This window comes from Oryx dammah, unplaced genomic scaffold (genome assembly GCF_014754425.2).
Source record: "Oryx dammah isolate SB20612 unplaced genomic scaffold, SCBI_Odam_1.1 HiC_scaffold_27, whole genome shotgun sequence".
In the NCBI taxonomy this organism is placed as follows: domain Eukaryota; kingdom Metazoa; phylum Chordata; class Mammalia; order Artiodactyla; family Bovidae; genus Oryx; species Oryx dammah.
Genome location: NW_024070211.1, coordinates 63,054,914 through 63,076,216, shown reverse-complemented (window position 1 = coordinate 63,076,216; position 21,303 = coordinate 63,054,914).

Below are 21,303 nucleotides of genomic sequence, written 5' to 3'. Positions count from 1 at the left end.
GCTGTCCACCTGAAACTCACAACATTGTTAATTGACAATATGTGTGTATGTGTGTGTTACTTGCTCAGTCGTGTCTGACTCTGCAATACCATGGACTGTATCCCACCAGGCTCCTCTGTCCATGGGATTCTCCAGGTAAGAATACTGGAGTGGGTTGCCATTCACTTCTCTAGGGGATCTTCCTGACCCAGGGGTCAAACCCAGGTCTCCTGCATTGAAGGCAGATTCTTTATCATCTGAGCCATCAGGGAAGCCCATTAATTGGCTATACTCCAATATAAAGTTAAAAGTGTTTCTTTTTTAATACCAAAAAAAGCAAGAAATGACTATTTTCTCTATGGTCCTGCTGTTCTTCTCTGAGGCAACAAATGCAAACTGACTAGGGCAAGGCCAAGGATGACAGTGGGATGGAGAATGAGAAACAAGATGGATTTTAAATAGAAATTGTGAGAGTCTGAATAATAACCTCCCAAAGATGTCCATGTTCCAGTTTTGCCTGATGATCCAGTGGTTAAGACCCTGCCCTTCCACTGCATGAGGCATGGGATAGATCCCTAGTCAGGGGAGTTCCACATGCTGCATGATGTGGCCAAAAGATTAGAAACCAAAGATGTCCAGTTCCAGAACCTGTGAATGAACTGCCTTAGGCAAAGCTGCTTTTGCAGTGTGATCGGGTTAGGGATATTGAGACTGTGGGATTATCCTGGGTTATCTGGGTGGTCCTAATGCAATCACAGGGTTCCTGTAAGAGGGAAGCAGTAGGGTCAGGGTCAGAAGAGACAGAAGCGCAGGAGCAGAGGTCCTCGTGATAGACTTGGAAGATGGAAGATGAGACCACAAACCAAGAAGTGTAGGCAACCAGTGAAAGTTGGGAAAAAGGCAGGATACAGATTCTTCGCTGTAGCCTCCGGAAGGAACACAGCCCTGCCAACACTTTGATTTTAGTCTTGTACAATCCAAGTTGACTTCTAACCTAGAGAACTGTAAGGTAGTAAATCTGTGTTGTTTAAGCCACCAAGTTAGTAGTGACTTGTTACAGCAGTAATAGGAAAAGGATACTCTTTGTTACTAACTAAAATATTATCCCACCCCATAAGCAGGCCAGGTGGGGTCAGCCAGGTCGCCTACAGTGACATCTTTGTCCTCTCTCGTCATCAGCTTCATAAAGCCCAGCTGTGGTTTGCTCCCGCTGGTCTCATCAGGCCACTCCACTCCCTCTTCCTGGATTTCTTCCCCCTGCATTCCAGCCTTCTGGATGCTCATATCTTCTTTAAACTGAAGGTCAACCCCTTGTTTTGAAGACCTACTACTTTGGCTTCTGCTTCATGTCGTGGGGTGAACCCTCGTTTCTGCTCCTTCATTTAGTTCTAGCATACCTGCCATTCCAGGAGGAGAGGTTCTTTCTGCATTCTTCAGCCACACAATTCAGGCTGTTTTCTAAGAGGGTATCCAGGTAACCATACCACATCCAGGCTTGACAGGGCAGAGAAGTCAGGGTCTCAGCCTTGATCTTTCTGGACATCTCTAAGGCTTCACTGTCCACTATGGTAGCCCCTACCCTATGTGGTTATGCACAATGATTTCTTTATTTTTATTTATTTTTGGCCATGCCATATGGGATGTGGGATCCTATTTCCCTTACAGGGATACTGTTTCCCTTACTCTGCATTGGAAACTCAGAGTCTTAACCACTGCACCACCAGGGAAGTCCATGCTTATTTAAATTAAATTAATGAAAAGGAGAGCTGACTCATTTGAAAAGACCCTGATGCTGGGAAAGATTGAGGGCAGGAGGAGAAGGGGACAACAGAGAATGTGATGGTTGGATGGCATCACTGACTCAATGGACATGAGTTTGGGTAAACTCTGGGAGTTGGTGATGGACAGGGAGGAGGCCTGAAGTGCTGCAGTCCATGGGGTTGCAAAGAGTTGGACACGACTGAGTGACTGAACTGAACTGAACTGAATGAAAAGGAAAGTCTCCAGGGTCCAATCACACTAGTCACACTTCAACTGTTCAATAACCACATGGAGCCATGGCTACTGTATTGGATAGCAACGATATAGAAATATCCATCATTGCGAAAAGCCCCACGGAACAGACCTGCTCTGAGACAATCTTCTTTCCCTTTACTGCTTTTAGAAACCTGGTCAGCTTAACGAAAGGAGCATCTGCTTACATTTACACTTGTATTCTCTCTCCCTGGAGCATTTGTATGTTCTGCCTCCTCTCTGCCTAGGAAGTGGATATTTCCAGTGCATAATAAAGGATTTCCGATATGTAGGATAAAGCCATGGGCCTTCCCCTACTGCAGACATCTGAAAGCTTAACCTACATTTCCCAGACCCATTTTCAGCTAGAATCACTTCCATGAGGTTAGAAGACAGAAAGGAATTGGAGGCCAACTTCCTAAAGCTTTGGGCTGTTCTCCTGCAAATAAGAAAGAGCAGTTTCCAGCCCCTACTGCAAGGTGCTGAGAGGTGGCTGCAGCAGTGGCTGGAGTCAGCATTCCCATGTCCAGCCACCAGCTTCATGATTCATGAGGCAGCTTTTCCATGACCAGAGTGCAGACAGTAAGTGCAGCTTCCTGTACCTGGGATCCTGGTCCCTGGGTCACAATTGTGTTCCTGGAATTAATTTTCTGTTTTGCAGTGTCCTAGTATTCATTCTTGAGACCAAGGCTGGAACTTAGCCCTCTGCCCCTTCAAATGACTTTGTAAATATTTAATTCCCTGTATTATATCCCTTCTGCTTAAAATACCTAGTGTGGTTTCTGTTCTTTTCACTGAACCCTGAATATTTCAGCAAGGAGCCAGGAAACAGCTGGGTCAGGTAAATTGTAAATCAAGGCCACCATCTGGGCATCTCTAAAGTATAAATTGCCCACAGACAAAATGATTTATCCTGAAAGCAGCAGTTACCAACCTCCAGCACCACGGACCAGCTGGGGACCTCTGCAGAGCTGGACCAGTTGACACCTGCCTTCATTTTATGAAATGGTTTTTATATCCCAGCTCTTATAGAACCAGACACAAAGAAGTCAAAGAGGAAAGACAGCTTCAAACACCATAGATGGTGAAAACAACGGGTTTTTCAGTCAGTTCAGTTGCTCAGTCATGTCCAACCTTTTGCGACCCCATGGACTGCAGCATGCTAGGCTTCCCTGTCCACCACCAACTCCCGGAGTTTGCTCAAACTCGTGTCCATCGAGTTGGTGATGCCATCTAACCATCTCATCCTCTGTCATCCCCTTCTCCTCCTGCCTTCAATCTTTCCCAGCATCAGGGTCTTTTCCAATGAGTCAGTTCTTCGCATCAGGTGGCGAAAGGATTGGAGTTTCAGCTTCAGCATCAGCCCTTCCAATGTATATTCAGGACTGATTTCCTTTGGGATTGACTGGTTGGATCTCCTTGCAGTCCAAGGGACTCTCAAGAGTCTTCTCCAACACCACAGTTCAAAAGCATCAATTCTTTGGCACTCAGCTTTCTTTATAGTCCAACTCTCACATCCATACATGACTACTGGAAAAACCATAGCTTTGACTGGACAGACCTTTGTTGAAAAGTAATGTCTCTGCTTTTTAATATGCTGTCTAGGTTGGTCATAGTTTTTCTTCCAAGGAATAAGTGTCTTTTAATTTCATGACTGCAATCACCATCTGCAGTGATTTTGGAGACCCCCAAATACGCAGATGACACCACCCTTATGGCAGAAAGTGAAGAAGGACTAAAGAGCCTCTTGATGAAAGTGAAAGAGGAGAGTGAAAAAGTTGGCTTAAAGCTCAACATTTAGAAAACTAAGATCATGGCATCTGGTCCTATGGCAAATAGATGGGGAAAGAGTGGAAACAGTGGCTGACTTTATTTTGGGGGGGCTCCAAAATCACTGCAGATGGTGACTGCAGCCATGAAATTAAAAGATATTTACTCCTTGGAAGGAAAGTTATGACCAACCTAGACAGCATATTGAAAAGCAGAGACATTACTTTACCAACAAAGGTCCATCTAGTCAAGGCTATGGTTTTTCCAGTAGTCATGTATGGATGTGAGAGTTGGACTGTGAAGAAAGCTGAGCGCTGAAGAACTGATGCTTTTGAACTGTGGTGTTGGAGAAGACTCTTGAGAGTCCCTTGGACTGCAAGGAGATCCAACCAGTCCATCCTAAAGGAGATCAGTCCTAGATGTTCATTGGAAGGACTGATGTTGAAGCTGAAACGCCAAACGGCCACATGATGCGAACAGCTGACACATTTGAAAAGACCCTGATGCTGGGAAAGACTTAGGGCAGGAGGAAAAGGGGACGACAGAGGATGAGATGGCTGGATGGCATCACCGACTCGATGGACCTGGGTTTGGGTGAACTCCAGGAGTTGGTGATGCACAGGGAGGCCTGGTGTGCTGTGGTTCATGGGGTCACAGAGAGTCGGACATGACTGAGTGGCTGAACTGAACTGAACTGAACAAAATAAAGTCTGTCACTGTTTCCATTGTTTCCTCATCTATTTGCCATGAAGTGATGGGATCGGATACTATGATCTTAGTTTTCTGAATGCTGAGTTTTAAGCCAACTTTTTCACTCTCTTCTTTCGCTTTCATCAAGAGGCTCTTTAGTAACTCTTCAGTTTCTGCAAAGGGTGGTGTCATCTGTGTTTCTGAGGTTATTGATATTTCTCCCCGCAATCTTGATTCCAGCTTGTGCTTCATCCAGCCTGGCATTTCTCAATGTACTCTCCATATACGTTAAATAAGCAGGGTGACAATATACAGCCTTGACATACTCCTTTCCCGACTTGGAACCAGCCTGTTGTTACATGTCTGGTTCTAACTGTTGCTTCTTGACCTGTATACACATTTCTCAGGAGGCAGGTAAGGTGGTCTGGTATTCCCATCTCTTTCAGAATTTTCCACAGTTTGTTGTGATCTACACAGTCAAAGACTGTGGAGTAATCAATAAAGCACAAGTAGATGTTTTTCTGGAACTCTCTTGCTTTTTTGATGATTCAACGGATATTGGCAATTTGATCTCTGGTTCCTCTGCCTTGTCAAAATCCAGCTTGGACGTCTGGAAGTTCATGGTTCATATACTGTTGAAACCTGGCTTGGAGAATTTTAAGCATTACTTTGCTACCATGTGAGATGAGCACAATTGTGCGATAGTTTGAACTTTCTTTAGGATTGCCTTTCTTTGGGTTTGGAGTGAAAACCGATCATTTCCAGTCCTGTGGCCACTGCTGAGTTTTCCAAATTTGCTGGCATATTGAGTGTATCAGTTTCACAGCATCATCTTTGAGGATTTGAAATAGCTCAACTGTAATTCCATCACCTCCACTAGCTTTGTTCGTAGTGATGCTTCCTCAGGCCCATTTGACTTCACATTCCAGGATGTCTGGCTCTAGGAGGGTGATCACACCATCATGATTATCTGGGTTGTTAAGATCTTTTGTGTATAGTTCTTCTGTATATTCTTGCAACCTCTTCTTAATATCTTCTGCTTCTGTTAGGTATTAAATGTGTTTTTAATTAATACTAGATTCAAAAAAGCAGAGTTACAGCCCCAATGTTATGTTCAAAACGTGATCAAACTGTCAAAAGTACATGAAATCAGCCACATTACACTGTGAATCACAAGTCACATATATTTGTTCTGTGGGTGTGGAAAAAGCAACTTTTTTCATCATGATAGAAAAACAACACAAAGACTTCTGACACCTGGTCTGATGTATCTCCCTGCCACCTCTGACCCCTAGGTCCTGCTCCCCTGTCTGCAGCATCTTGTCCACTCTTGTGGATACTTGCATGGCTTCACCTCCCTGATCCACAGGTGCTTTACTCTATACCCATGATTCAGTAATTCCAGCACAGTAAGCGTGGCTTCTCCCCAGGAGTGGCAGCTCTTTGAAAAGCATGTCCCCATGAGCCCACAGTCATCTCCTTGGGAATCTCCTTGCAGCAAGATTGCCAAGTGTCTCTGCCCATTTGCTTCTCCCAAGTGGTCACCAAATATCCACTGGACATTGTTGTAGGTTGAATAGTGACCCCCAAATTGCTGGAAGTCCTGACCCCAGCACCTCAGAGTGTGACCTGATTTGGAAATAGGGCCTCTCAGATATAATTAGTTAGGATGCATGTATGTTCAGTCACTCAGTCTTGTCCAGCTCTGTGAGACCCCATGGACTGTAGCCCTGCCAGGCTATTCTGTTCATGGGATTCTCCAGGCAAGAATACTGGAGTGGGTTGCTACTTCTTCCTCCACAGTTGAGATGAAATCATACCAGAGTAGGATGGGCTTCAAAGCCAAATGACCTGTGTCCTTATAAGATGAAGGCCATGTGACCTCTTGGCTTCTGAGATGGCCCAGAGTCTGTCTGTGGAATGTGTTTCTCCCTGGGCCTCTCTTGCCTTTTAAGACAGACCATATTCTGTCTGTAGAACGTGTATCTATCTAAATAAATCCATTCTTTAAAAAAAAGTAGAAGAAGACTAAGGCCATGTGAAGACAAAGGCAGAGATCCAAGTGATGTCATGCAAACCAAGGAACACCAAAGATGGCCAGCAATCAACAGAAGCTAGAAAGGCCAAAAAAAAAAAAAGCTTGATTGCTTTTATAGTTTTCAGGGTAGCTTGTCCCTGTTGATATCTTGATTTTGGACTTCTAGTCTCCAGACCTGTGAGACCATAAATTTCTTTTGTTTTAAATAACTGGTTTATAGTACTTGGTTATGACAGCCTTAGAAAACTAATAACAGGTGGTGGTCTGTGAGTTGGGGTCCCGGGGGCAAGGATGAGGCGTTACCGCCATCCTCTGGGGGCTCTGAGCCTCTCCGTCCCCAGATTTCTCAGGGCCTTCTTCCTCCTGTCTCCCCACAGCTCCCTCCTTCTGCACCTCTAGGGGAAGGATGGGCAGTGGGTGTCAGTACCCTGGTGTGGCCAGCCATCACATGATTTTGAACCAGAGGCCATAGCCCCCGGCCCTTTAGCTCAGAGGACTGCTATAGTCCTGCTCTGATTCTAATATGGAATCATAATGCCTTAAATAATTTTTTTGTTTTGTATTGGGGTATAGCTGATTCGACTCTTGAGAGTCCCTTGGACTGCAAGGAGATCCAACCAGTCCATTCTGAAGGAGATCAGCCCTGGGATTTCTTTGGAAGGAATGATGCTAAAGCTGAAACTCCAGTACTTTGGCCACCTCATGCGAAGAGTTGACTCATTGGAAAAGACTCTGATGCTGGGGGGGATTGGGGGCAGGAGGAGAAGGGGACAACAGAGGATGAGATGGCTGGATGGCATCACTGACTCGATGGATGTGAGTCTGAGTGAACTCCGGGAGTTGGTGATAGACAGGGAGGCCTGGCGTGCTGCGATTCATGGGGTTGCAAAGAGCCGGACACGGCTGAGCAACTGAACTGAACTGAACTGATAGCTGATTCACAAACAATGTTGTGATAGTTTCAGATGAACAAGGGAGGGACTCAGCCATGCATATACATGTATCCATTTTCCCTCAAATCCTTGGGGGTTCTAATTTTATGGATGGGGAAACTGAGCCCCAAGGGGCTATAATGACCTAAGATCAGGTTGGTTAACGTTGGAACAAGAATCGGTGTCGAGGCCCCAGACTCCAGCCTGGGTGTCCCAAGCCCTCTGAGCCCCAGCAGGTGTAGGAAACAAACTCCCACCCCTTCTCAGAGGCTGTGTATCCTCAGTCAGTGATTCATCTCTGGGGGGCCCTGGGTGTCACTCATGACAAGCCCTGACTCCTTCCCACATTCACCTCCGGACCCTGCTGGCCCCAATGACTGGCCCTCAGTCTGCTGGAGCTCACTGATTGCTGGCTCTGAGACCTCTGGGCCAGGTTGACATCCACACTCTGGACCAGCTCTGTCCCACCTGGGACTCCAGAGCAGAATGGCAGGGAGGACCAGGGGACTGAGGGCTGGACTGGTGGCCTGCATCAGCCACAGAGCAGAGCTGGACGTGGGTGATGCACAGGTGAATTTGTTCATGCAGCAGACAGCCGGCATGGATACATGAGCTCAGCACATCTGTGCCTCCCAGGCTGTGTGGGGTCCCAGGCCCGTTAAGGATCTCCTGAAAGCTATAAATCTTCCCTTATAAAATGAAACATTCAGACATACACAGAAAATTTTGCACATGATTTTTCAGAGGCTTGCTAGCCACCAAAGTCCATCTGTGCTCATCTTAGGGAAGAGGTAGACGCACCCCAAGATGACAGTTAAATTTTCACTTAAATATGTGGTAGGCATTCTAGGGCCTACCTTATGCAGGAGTCCTTAGAACCAGAAATCGTTACCTGTGTTGAGTGAAGAGGAAAGGCTTTTGGCACTTTCCTAGCTATGTGGTATTGGGTGTGTGAATTCATTTGTCTGAACCTCTAACCCACTCCAGTGTTCTTGCCTGGAGAATCCCAGGGATGGGGGAGCCTGGTGGGCTGCCGTCTATGGGGTCGCACAGAGTTGGACATGACTGAAGTGACTTAGCAGCAGCAGCAGTTTCCAAATATGGCTTTCGCACATGAGGTTGAGACATAAATCGTAAATGCCTAGGGACATCCCTGGTAGTCCAGTGGTTAGGACTTGGCACTTCACTGCCAAGGGCCCGCGTTCAATCCCTGGTTGGGGAACTAAGATCCAACAGCGGAGTGGCACAGTTTAAAAAAAGTCTAGTAAAAGAATAACCAGCAATTTAAAAATTAACCAAAAACATCCTTTATAGAGTGATCCTTTTTCTCTTTCTCGCTGTGTCTATATATAATATTGCATATGTATCTGAAAAGATATTCACCCGTGTTACCAAGAGATTTAGGCGGAACTAGAGATAATTAAATGTATTTTTCTGCATTCAACAAAGAACATTTATTCTTTTGGTATATACAAGAAAAAATAAACATGATTATTTTTTCAAATTAAGTGTCTAATACAGTGTTTGCCAGAGAGCAACTGGCCAATAAATAAAGCTTATTATTACATTGATGTGTTATAGGAAATAGGTTGCCGTATCGTATAAAGTATATTATTAAAGAATCACTATGTTCATTCATTCACAAGACATCTATGGAGTACCAGTGACATACCTACAATGTGCTGCCCTGGACCCAAGGGACAGAGTGGGTGTTGAAAAGAAGCAATCTTACAGAACGGGGAAGGGATGAGAGCAGACAGAAAACACAAAGCGCCATGTGCCCACACGAGAATCCCAGATTGCTTCCAGAGGGTGTGGGGATGGGGGTGCGTGTGAGGGTTGAGGAAGTCAGCACTGCTTGAACAAGCAATGGCTCAGCAACACACCCCTTCCTTTTTTTGGCCATGCCTCGAAGCCTGTGGGATCCTAGTTCCCCAACCAGGGACCGACCTGGGGCCCTCAGCAGTGAAAGTGCAGAGTCCCAGTCACCGGACTGCCAGGGAATTCCCTCAGGGTGGGAAGGAAGGATTTCCAAGGAGGAGATGGAGATACAGGGGAGATCCCAGAGCGGAGAAGGAGCCAAGTATAGTTGAGAATGAAGGGGCAGCAGCAGGCAAAACCCTCTGATCTGGGGGCATAGAGGAGATTGGCACAAAGACCACAGAATTTGAGCCATAAGCCCCCAGCTGACACATTTTGACTTCATTCCACAGAAGATGGGGGTCCCTGTGCTGCTTCTTGAGCAGGAACAGACCTAATCAGAGCTTAATGTTTTTTGTTAGGACCAAGGTCTTTCCATAAGTAGCAGAAACTAGACCACAGTGGCTCAACGAAATAGGGTTTTTCTTATTTGATCTGTTTTGTTTTTTCACAGACCATGGAATCTGGAGGTAGAAAATCCAAATCTAGCCTGTAGGCCCTACTATGTTATGAATGAGGTGGGCGCCTTCTCCCTTTCTGCTCTACCATTCCTGGAGCGTGACCTTCATCCTAAGGTTGCCTCATGGCTACAAAATGGCTGCTGCCTCTGCAGGCTCATGTCCACAGACTAGGCAGACAGGCAGGAGGAGGAGGAGTGTGGGGAGGAAGGAGGAGGAGGAGGAAGTAAAAGGGGGAAAGAGGGACTAGGGGAAGGAGAGGGGAAGGCGGATCCCATTTGTAAGAAAAGCCATAATAGGAAAACCTACAGAGATAGAAAGTACATTAGTGGTTGTCAGGGGCTGGGAAGGAGAGGGAATGAAAGCCGGGAGGAAGACAGGGAGATGCTGGCTAAAGGTATAGGGTTTCTAACATTTCCAAGGTGACAAAACGTTCTAAATTGACTGTGGTGGTGGTTGGAGGCTCTGTGAATGTACTAAGAATCATTGCATTAAATTGCACACTTGAAATAGATGAACTGTATTAATCTCAGTAAAGCCCCTTCTTACTGCCTTTCCCTTAAAGGATGTAAGTGTAGAGAACAGGCTCAGATCCTTCCTGAGAGCCCACAAGAGGCCCCATGGGAGCAGGGGTAGGATGGAGAGAGTCAGGTGGGTCTTGGCAGCCTTAGACCCTAGAGGGAGTTGAGGTCCAGGCCTGAGCCGTAACCTCAGGGCTCAGGGAGGAGCTGCATGGAGACGCTGGGCACCTCTGGAGCCCTGCTGCGCCTGCCTCGCTCGTGTTTCCAGTCACCCAGGGCAGCCCTCATTCATTAGTGCCCATTCAGTGAGTCATTCACTTCGCCAACATCCCTTGGCATCCACTTCGTGCTTCCAAACTTCCCATTCCCCCTCCTCATAGATGCCATTCTTGTCACAACTTCTCACAGACAAGACCCCTGCCCTCAGAAATGAACAGACTGGCTGAAAGAAAAACACAATTCTACTGTTTTATACTGTACCATCCATTACACTCTATTTATTATAACTTTCGTGAACAGGAGACCATACAACCATGTATAAACTCCTTATGCTTATGGTTCTTATAGAATGATAGAATTCAAATGAATTTTCAAATGTAATAAAAATCAATTATTAAAACCAAGAACAATGTAAATGTCTTTCTGCACCCAGATTCTGGCTTGCAGAGTGGGGGCCCTGTGAAGCCAGCCCTTCCCCCCACATCTTTGATCCTAAGTCCTGATCTGTGATGTCACAGGGGTCAGAAGGGTCAGGTCAGAGGACTCAGAGGGATGATTTGCCCTGACCTGGATGGGGCAGAGTGTGGAAGTCTTTGGGCTGGTGGGTGGAGGCACACGAGCAGGAGTCAGGGCTGGGTTTAGGGGATGGAGCTGGAGAGATGGTACCCCAACAAGTCTAAAAGGTTAAGTAATTGAGATAGCTGGGTGGGCAGGAAGGTCTGGCAGTGGGGTGGTGGGGGAGAGGAGGCAGACTGATCCCTGGAGAGCCTGAAAGGGCAATTGCCAAGGCTTGGGCATTGTCCTGCGGGCATGCAGAGTCCTTGAGGGCTATTATAACCTCATTTCTGTTTAGCAGGACAGTGCTGGCCACAATGCAGAGGCAGAAGGATATAGGAAGACAGACGATATAGGAGGTTAGCACCAGAGTGGGACATCCAGGTGGGTGGTCTAGGATGCCAGGCTGAGCCCCGGAGAGAGGCCTGGGCTGGACAACTATCTGGGCATCAGCAGTGGCGGCCAGGAGCAGCCCCTGACTGACTTGGACACAGGGACAAAGAAGGGAGGCCTCAGAGAACCAGTGCCAAGGGCCTCCCGATGGAGCCTCTGGTGAGGGAGAGAGAGCGTGGTGGGTCTCGGAGGAGGGCACTCAGGGCTGAGCCGGACCACCTCCCCAGCCCTGGGGCCTAGCTGAGGCTAGCAGGCTCCCAGCTCCCTGGCCCTGACACTCACATGGGCGGCCTTTGCTTCCCAGGCAGGGCCTAGGGATGAGGGCAGTCCCCAGCCTTGGGGATGGACTCAGGCCCGGAGGAAACAGATGCCCACCTTCCGAGCTCTGATTTCCATTCCGGTGCCACCATAAATCGCCTGGAACAGCCCCCACCCTCCCCCGGCTGCTACTTTGCAGTCGGGGTGTATCAGTCATGATAAGACATTACTTAAAGCACCGGTGACAGGGCCTAATCAGTCTTGTGAAATATAGACTTCTCCCCACACTGCGGGCAGGGCCGACATTAATACACATTTATGCAAAGCAAGAGCTGTAGCTGTCGGGGGCTAATCTTTACAAGTATGATAAATGATGTTTATTTTCCATGATGGAACGAAACACCCCAGCCGACAGTAATTGTAATAAAAAGGACAGATCAACTTCTATGAAGTGATTGAATTACCCTTCGATTGCATTAATGTCCGCACTCTCGTGTCACCGGCTTCCTCGAGGTTCTAAGGACAGTGAGCAGGACAACTTCCCCTTCAAGTCCAGGCCTGCCCTTTTCCCGGGCTGCTGGGGCCAAGGGGGCGCCTACTGGGAGAGATGGGTCCAGCTTCTCCAGCCCAGACCTTCATCTTCCCCGTGCGTGAGGCCTCTGAACTGGAGACACAGAGCCCATTATCCAGGTGGACAGCCTGGAAGGGCCGGGAAGTGGGGTGGCTTGGGGGCAGGAGGGGGTGACCCCACGTGGCCAGCCTTTGGGACCAGAAGACAGGATGCTATGTCTAATTCTCCCCATGGCTCCGAACGATGGTGTTATTTTTCTCTCTTGGCAGGCATGGGAGGGGGAGCTCAGAAAGGTGAAGTGGGCTGGCCAAGGTCACACAGTTAGTGTGTGTTAAAAATGGGGTTCACACTCAAGAGTGTTTAACAGACTGCTCTTGAGGTACCTGAGGGGACCCTGGCCCCCAGGCTTCCTCTGTGTGGGCCCAGGCACCTTTCCAGCTTCACAGAGGACTGACCCCATTCCTGGTAGAGTCTGGACACCAGGAGGCCCAGATCAGAGATGTTGCATGCCTGCTTCCAGAACCGCAGCCGGAGGCCATGTGCCAGCAAGGAAGCGCATGGGACGAGCAGGCAGGTGGGTCTGACTGTCTCTTAGACCACAGTCTTTCTACCTATAAAATGGAGTGGCACCTTCTCACTTAGTTGGTCACCAGTTCAGTGCTAAACAGGGGCCCACAAGGGTCTCTATGGTTGTTGCTTAGAGTCAGACATGTCTTGAGAGATCTAGTGACCCTGAAGGCTGCTGGGGGCCCCAAGGAAAAGGGAAAGGCATCTCTGATCTTTTCTCCCCACAGAAGCCAAAGGCTCCTAGATAAAGTATATCTTGTATTAAAGTGTGTGACCCCAGTTATTCATTTGCCTAAAGCTCTCCAATGACCTCCACTGAATTCAGAGTAAAATGCCAGCTCCTTAACCCACCATTTGTCCCCGTGTACATGGCACTTTGTTCAAGCCATCAAAATGGCAATTTCATAGCAGTCCATCAAACAACAGTTTCTCAGACTTGTTGCCAAGGGGGAGGGAGATGGGGCTAGGGATGGATTGGGAGTTTGGGATTAGCCAGTGCAAACTAGTATATAAAGAATGGATGAACAACAAGGTCCTACTGTAGAGCACAGGGGACTATATTCAATATCCTGTGATAAACCATAATGGAGAAGAATAGGAAAAAGAATGTATATCTGTGTATAAGTGAGTCACTTTGTGGTACAGCAGAAATTCACACAACACTGTAAATCAACTATACTTCAATAAAATACAATTTTGAAAATAGAGCAGTTTCCCTTGATGGCGCCTGGGTCCCAGTGCTCTTTACCTTCGCCTCACCACAGCCTCTCCCAGGCAGGGGGCCTGAGGCTTAGGGAGGGGAGCGTACTTGCTGGTGAGTAAGTGAGGCTTCACACCTGCAGTAGCAGCACTGAAGCCCACTGGACCCCTGCCTCTGCTGCCTTGCCTGGGGCCCTCCTCTGCCTAATCGACTTTGCAGGAAAAAGACAGAGCATCCACTCTGAACCAACAAACGGTCTGTCCAAAGAGAATATTTTCAAAATGATGCATTTTTACTACATTTAAGCTCAAATCCTAACCCACCCAAAGTGTTTCTGAGCACTGCCCTGCAGGAATGCCAGAGGGCATGCCGATGGAGCTCTTGTGTGGTTAGCAGCGCCCTAGGTGTGGGCTCTGCAGGTGTCTACAGTGGGTGGCTGGAGGTGGGGGGGGGGCGCAGCTTGCTGGAGGATGTGATGGGCCCCCTTCCAGGGACTCGGTCCCCAGCATAGCTGGGCAGTGGCTCTCCAATTTGATGTGCGTGCAAGTCCCTGGAGGGTTTGTTAAAACACAGATTGATGTGGTCATATCAACAACCTCAGATATGCAGACGACACCACCCTATGGCAGAAAGCGAAGAGGAGCTAAAAAGCCTCCTGATGAAAGTAAAAGAGGAGAGTCAAAAAGTTAGCTTAAAGCTCAACATTCAGAAAACGAAGATCATAGCATCCGGTCCCATCACTTCATTCATAGGAAATAGATGGGGAAACAGTGGAAACAGCGTCTGACTTTATTTTTTTGGGCTCCAAAATCACTGCAGATGGTGACGGCAGCCATGAAATTAAAAGATGCTTACTCCTTGGAAGGAAAGTTATGAGCAACCTAGATAGCATATTCAAAAGCAGAGACATTACTTTGCCGACTAAGGCCCGTCAAGGCTCTGGTTTTCCTGTGGTCATGTATGGATGTGAGAGTTGGACTGTGAAGAAAGCTGAGCACCGAAGAATTGATGCTTTTGAACTGTGAGTTGGAGAAGACTCTTGAGAGTCCCTTGGACTGCAAGGAGATCCAACCAGTCCATCCTGAAGGAGATCAGCCCTGGGTGTTCATTGGAAGGACTGATGCTGAGGCTCAAACTCCAGTACTTTGGCCACCTCATGCGAAGAGTTGACTTATTGGAGAAGACTTTGATGCTGGGAGGGATTAGGGGCAGGAGGAGAAGGGAACAACCGAGGATGAGATGGCTGGATGGCATCACTGACTCTATGGACACGACTCTGAGTGAACTCTGGGAGTTGGTGATGGACAGGGAGGCCTGGTGTCGCAAAGTTGGACACAACTGAGCAACTGAACTGAACTGAACTGAACCACACAAAGGAATATTATTCAACCTTACAAAGGAATCTAGTACTGATACAACATGGATGAATCCCAAAAATGTAATGCTAAGTGAAGACAAAACACGAAAGGCCACACATCTTGTGATTCCATTTCTATGAAATATCCAGAATAGATAAATCCATAGAGACAGAAAATAGATTGATAGGGGGTTTCCAGGGGCTGAATGGGGGGTGATTGCTTCATAGGCATTGCTTTCCTTGAGGAGTGATGAAACTGTTTTGGACCTAGAGAAGGGTGCTGGTTGCAAAAGCATTGGGAGGTCACTAAATGTCACTGAACTGCACACTTTCAAACATCATTTGGGGGGCTTTCCTGGTGACTCAGTGGTAAAGAATCTGCCTGCAGGAGACACTGGTTCGATCCCTGGTCTGGGATGATCCCACATGCCTCGGAGCACCTAAGCCTGTGTGCCTCAGCTGTTGAACCTGTGCTCTAACGGCCTGGGAGCCACAACTATGGAGCCTGCTCGCCCTAGAGCCTGTACTCTGAAACAGGAAGAAGTTCCTGCAATGAGAAGCCAGCACACCACAGCTGGAGAATAGCCCCCACTCTGCAACTGGAGAAAAGCCCACGCAGCGAAAAAGACCAGCACAGCCAAAATTAAATAATTAAATAAATAGAAAAACCCCTTCACTTTAGGATATGTGACTTTCACACCAGTACATATGCGTACATATAGACTGCTGGGTCCCAGCTGCATAGTTCTGCACAGATTCAGGAGTTCTGGGTGGGGCCCAGGGTTACCATTTCTAACCAGCTCCCAGGGGCTGCTGATTCCCAGACCACACTTGGAGATTCCATACAGGGTAACCCAGAACCTCTGGGAGGCCCTGTCCTGGCTTAGATCAGCCTCCACTGGAGCCCATGGCTAGCCAGGGGAGCCCAGTGACACCAAATTCATGGGGGTTATTGACCCCTTTCCATTAAGAATTTGGAGCTAGTTCTCATTTAATGTTTGTGCTCATAGTTTGTTCCTCATTTTGACTATCCCTCATATTTTAGCTTAAAAAGGCTCATCTTTTTTAAGTGTTTTAAAACCAGGATGGCTTGTTTTTAGAGCTGGTTTGGGATATGCCTCTGTCCATCCTGGCATCAGTGGAAGGCGTGGATGGTACTCAAGAGAAAGGCGAAAGAGAAAAGAGATGGTACTCACTCAAGAGAAAGGAGAAAGGCAGGCGAGCCCAGCCAGGCGGCAGAGCCCTGGACCCTGGACCCGCTCTCTAAGCAGCCAGAAAAGAAGATGACGATGTCTTCCAAATTCTCTCCCGCTTCTTCAGCTTCCTCCAGCCCCCAGCTTTAACCTGGTGACTCTCTGGGCACTGCCACAGCCCTGCCCCTCTCCCTGGAGGACACTGGGTCAGACTCTTCTCGAGTCTGGGCCATCCAGGCTTCCCCATCGGCCGCTCTGTAGAAGTCAGAGTCAGGGGCATCCCTGACTCGGCCTGTTCTTGAACCTCCCTGGCCCCCACCCTCCAGCCCCTGCTGCCAAACTGCTTTACCAGCCGACCTCACCTCTCACCAGGACGGAAGTAAAGAGTGTCCTCTGTGCCTGCTCGTGGTCCTTCCTGTGGTCCTCTACCCTGCAGCCAGCAAACCTGACGAGCTTTCCTCGTAACTATGGTAACCACAGCCACCCCCGCTGCCTCCTTGGGCTCCGCTCTCACCGCGCTTCCCTTCACTCGGACCTGTTCCACGTTATCAGTTTCCATCTTTCCCGAGGCCTTGACCCAAGCAGCTCCTTTTTCCCGGAACCTCACCCTCTACTCCCACTGTCCACCCCTCATCCCTGACCCATGCGGGTTACACAACACAGCCTAAGCCTGCCCTCCTTCAAAAGTCACTTCAAGGACGACTTCCCAGGCCCAGACAAGGGAAGGCCCCTGTTGAAATCTCTTCTATGACCCACTGTTTTCCTTTATTATGCCTGTGCTGGTTTGTGATTATACTTTGATTTGCATGTTTTTTTTTTTCCTTAAAGTCTATCTCTCGCCACCATGAAGGACTCACCAAGGGCCAGGCAGTGAGCAGTTTGCTTGGGGCAAGATGCTCCAAAATGCCTGCTGAGCCACTGAACCAAGGAAATGTTCTTGTTTTCTGGAGATGGGTGGTGGTGTGGGTGAGCAGTGCTTTGCCACAGAATAATACTGAGTGCTTTAAATGCTTACAGCCGCCCAGTTCTTGCTGCATTTGCGTGTATGCACGTGGGTGTGCCCATCCACGTGGGCTTCCCCAGACCCTCTGGTAGCGATGAGACAGAAAGAGCAAACGTCCAAGGCATCCTCTACTGCATGCGGGGCCCCATGGAGGAAGGCACGGGCGGGATCCTGGTGTTCCATGGAGCGGGAGGGGCACTCTGCGTACCTGGGGCTAGCCTGGCCCCTGGCCCATAGGATCCCCCTTCCTGCCAGAATTTGGAAGACATCACCGTCTTGCTTTCCGGCTGCTCAGAGAACAGATCCTCACCAGATTCTTTGCCACCACTCTGCCCTTGGGTGGGGAAAGGGACAATCAAATCCTTCCCCTTTTCAACTGAGGCATCCTGAGGGAAGGGGAGCCCTCATCCATGTCCCCCCGGGCCACTGTTCTCAGACAAGCCTGCAGATCACTGTCAAAGACCTGTAGACACAGGTATTCTACAAAAAGCCCAGCTGCTCTGACCCCATCCAGGCCTGGAAGGCTGGTCCACCACAGCGACCCTGGGGCTGTGGACACCATCTCGATGGTGCTAAGCCCTCAGCCATGTCTCTGTTGCAGGTAGAGGAAAATGTGGCTGATGTCTTCAAGAAGAGGGGGCACCACTGACCATCCTTATTCTGGGAGGGAGTTTAGATCCTGTGAACTTTTAGCTTAAGGGAAAATATAAGATGTTCATATTCTACTATTTCTGAAATTCCTCCTCGAACCATCCTCTACCCATCATAGATTCATTCAACAAATCCTAAAAAAAAGCTGACTTGATGCCCAGCACCGAGCCCTTGACCTCAGAGAGACAAACATGAAACAGACGTGAGAACTGCATCTGAGAGGCTGTTACAGGGAGCCCAAGGAAGGGGCTTGGGAAGTGGCGGGGCCAGTGACGTTGGGAAAGGCACTCCGAGGAGGGTGCAAGAGTGGAGTGACTGGCCAGGAGAGCTTGGGGGGTGAATGGCAGGCAGTGAGGAAGGACTCCCCGGAAGGAAGGACCCAGACCAAAGACAGAGCAGGGCTGCTTCTTGCTTTCCAAGCAGAGGTGGCAGCAGTGTCTGGTTTCTCATGGCCTCCAAGCTGCCTCCCCAAGCCCTTGAACTCCCAGGAACCACCAGCAGATGCTGGTTAGTGGCGGGTCGGAGCCGTGTGCCAGGGCGGTGGTGCTGTAGGGCAGGCACTCCTGGTGCCGAGCCAGGTTGGATGGGTTGCAGCGATGAGGGGTATGGGGAAGGCGCCTAATAGGTGGTTCTTAATTATTATTATTACTTTTTATTAGGAGTCCCGGCTGCCCAGACCATAAGGATGCGTGCCCCTGCCTCCACTGGAGCTTCATTAGGGAGATGCATTTGGGTGAGACTAATGAGGTTGGCTCGGGGAAAGACCGGAAACAACCCTGGGCACCGCTGGTTGGTGCAGCAGGGTTTCAGTCACACTTGCATTTTTGGCAGCAGGTTGCTGCTCGTTGAGGCTCTTATGCAGGTGTCCTGGCCGCCTCTGGGCTCAGGCTCTGCTACAATTTATTATGATTATCAGAGCCGTGAGGTGGGCAGGCTGGGTGGAATTAATACCTTCACAATGAGGAAGGTGGCCCTGGCCTCTGGGAGCCTCCCTGGATATTCCAGGTGGAATGCGGGTGGGAACCATGGTGGAGCCCAGCCCCATCTTTGAACCTTGCCAGTACTTTCTGTTTTCTCCATGGAGCTGAGCCAAAGTGGCCATCACCTAGCCCAGTCCAGCCCATCCGGAGAGAAGAAACTATCATCCCAAATGTGACTTAAGCAGCTTTGGAAGAAGACCACGACCTCGACTTGAAAACCTATGCTTCCTTCACCTCCTCCAGGAAGACCTCCCTGATACATACAGACGTTAACATCCATCCTCTCTGCTCTGTCTGGGTACCTACTTGTAGGGTGACTCTTGGCATACTCTGATGTCATTTATTGGTCACATGCCAGTCTCTCTAGCTTGTTGTGAGACCTCAGAGAGCAAGGACTGTCTTGTGTTCACCTTCATATCTCCAGCATCCATGACACTTCATGCAAGTACCGAACTTTCAAGACGTTTGTTAGGGAGAGTTGACCTGAGCTGTGAGTGCTCTTGCTCTGGCCCAGCCAGCTGTCCAGGGGCAAGACATAGGGGACAGAGGCAGAAATTCAGAGCAAAAGAAGAGACTGGAGTCGGGCAGACTCGTAGAGACCCAAATGAGCACCATGGAGAAAGGTCCTGAAACAGGCCAAGTGTTGTCTTCATCACCAGGAGCCAGCCCACTTATATCCCCCAGATGTGACCTCTGGAATTTCTGTGATTTATCACCAACCAGGAAGGGCAAGGTCCTAAAAAGGCAACTGAAGACAGTGATTCTCGGCATTGGTGCAAGCCTGCTTGCCCCAGGAAGGCAAAGGGTGTTTCTCAAACCTGTTCTCCTGAACTGAGTTGGAATGAGGGTGAACCTTGGAGTGACCTTGTGCAGAGATATCCCACAGTCAGGTACACAAAGATGCCACACAGAGACAGCCCACGGTTTCTCAAACATCTGTTCCACACAAGAATGGGGGCATTAAACCATCCTTTAGGTACCAAAACAAAGACAGGTTATAAAGGTGCGAAATTTTAAATTTCTATTGGCATATAGTTGCTTAACAATGTCGTGTTAGTTTCTACTATACAGCAAAGTGACTCAGCCATATATATCCATATATCTACTCTTCCTTGGATTTCCTTCCCATTTAGGTCTCCACAGAGCTCCCTGTGCTATGCAGTCAGTTCTCATTATTTATCTATTTTATACATAATGTCAGTAGTGTATACATGTCAATCCCAACCTCCTAATTCATCCGACCTCTTCCCCTCTTTGATGTGCGTATGTTTGCTCTCTACATCTGTGTTCCTATTTCAGTAAGGTGCAAATTTTAACACTATTGTAGACAAACTGTGAAACGCCTGAGCAATGTCACACTTCTGACTCCTTCTCTCAGCCAGCAGGGCACAGGTGTGTGTTTTTCTTTTCTCCTTTGCCCTTTTGGGGCAGAGGTGGTTGGAAAACCACACAGGAAGGAGGGAGAAAGTCGGAAACTTGGCTGAAGAGGGAGCTGAGGGCCAGTGTGCACAGGGATGCTGGCTCAGAAGTGCCCTGTCCAGCCAGTGGGAGCGAGGCTCTGTCCTCCCCGCCGTGCAGGTTTTGCTCTACACACATTGGTGGGAGGGAGGAAAATGTCATCAAAGTCACTTTGAATAGAGAAGCATAGTCCTCATTTTTTCTCTTCCATGGTGTGACGTTGAGGGAGGTGGACAGAGGGCGATTAGTAAGGCAGCCACTGCAATGGACACAAGGAAGATGGGGAAATAGGGGGGGAATATGTGGAGGATGAATAAGGAGGGAAATATTGGGGAGGGTGAGACAGTTTGAGGTCAGATTCTTAGGGCTTGAAGGTTTGTTGATTATCAGGATTGAAAAAGAGCAAGATTGGGGTGAATCATATAATTGGGCTACAGGGAGGATGTAGGCACCCTTATAGGGTCAGGAGACCCAAAAGGGTGGGGAAGAGGTGGGGAAGAGAAGTCAGGAATGTGTAGGATGTCCTTATCGTCTTGATAGGAACCCTGGTCTCTGAACACCCTTACAATGGTGGGATCTGGGGTGGACTGGTGGCCATTCGTGGTCTTCAGTCCCCCACCCCCGCCCCGCCACAGCTGGCCAGTAGTGAGGCAGTCCTAATGGGAAAAAAGATGGGGGCACTCTCTGGCCTCCAGGAGTGAGTGATGGCAGGGGGAGGGGCGGCAGCTGGTCAGGGAGGGGCGAGGGGCGTGCAAATGCCACAGGTGCCTGGGGTCTCCCTGCCTTGGGGCCCTCGAAGCATCCCCCTCCCCCACCTCAGACCTTGTCTTCCCAGTGACATCATGCTGTACTTGTCCCCTTATTGTCACCTTAGCCTGGCTCCCTAGTTTTCCTGATTATTTTTTCTTCCAAATCTAAAATTCACCAGCGCTCATTATAGAAAATTAGAAAGAACAGCACTCACTCCTAAGAAGAAAGAAAATTCCCCCAAAGCCCACCTGCAGGGAGAGTGACTGCTAAGACCTGGTCTATTCCCACCAGACTCTTTTCTTTCTTTTCTCAGTGTGTTTGGTGCAG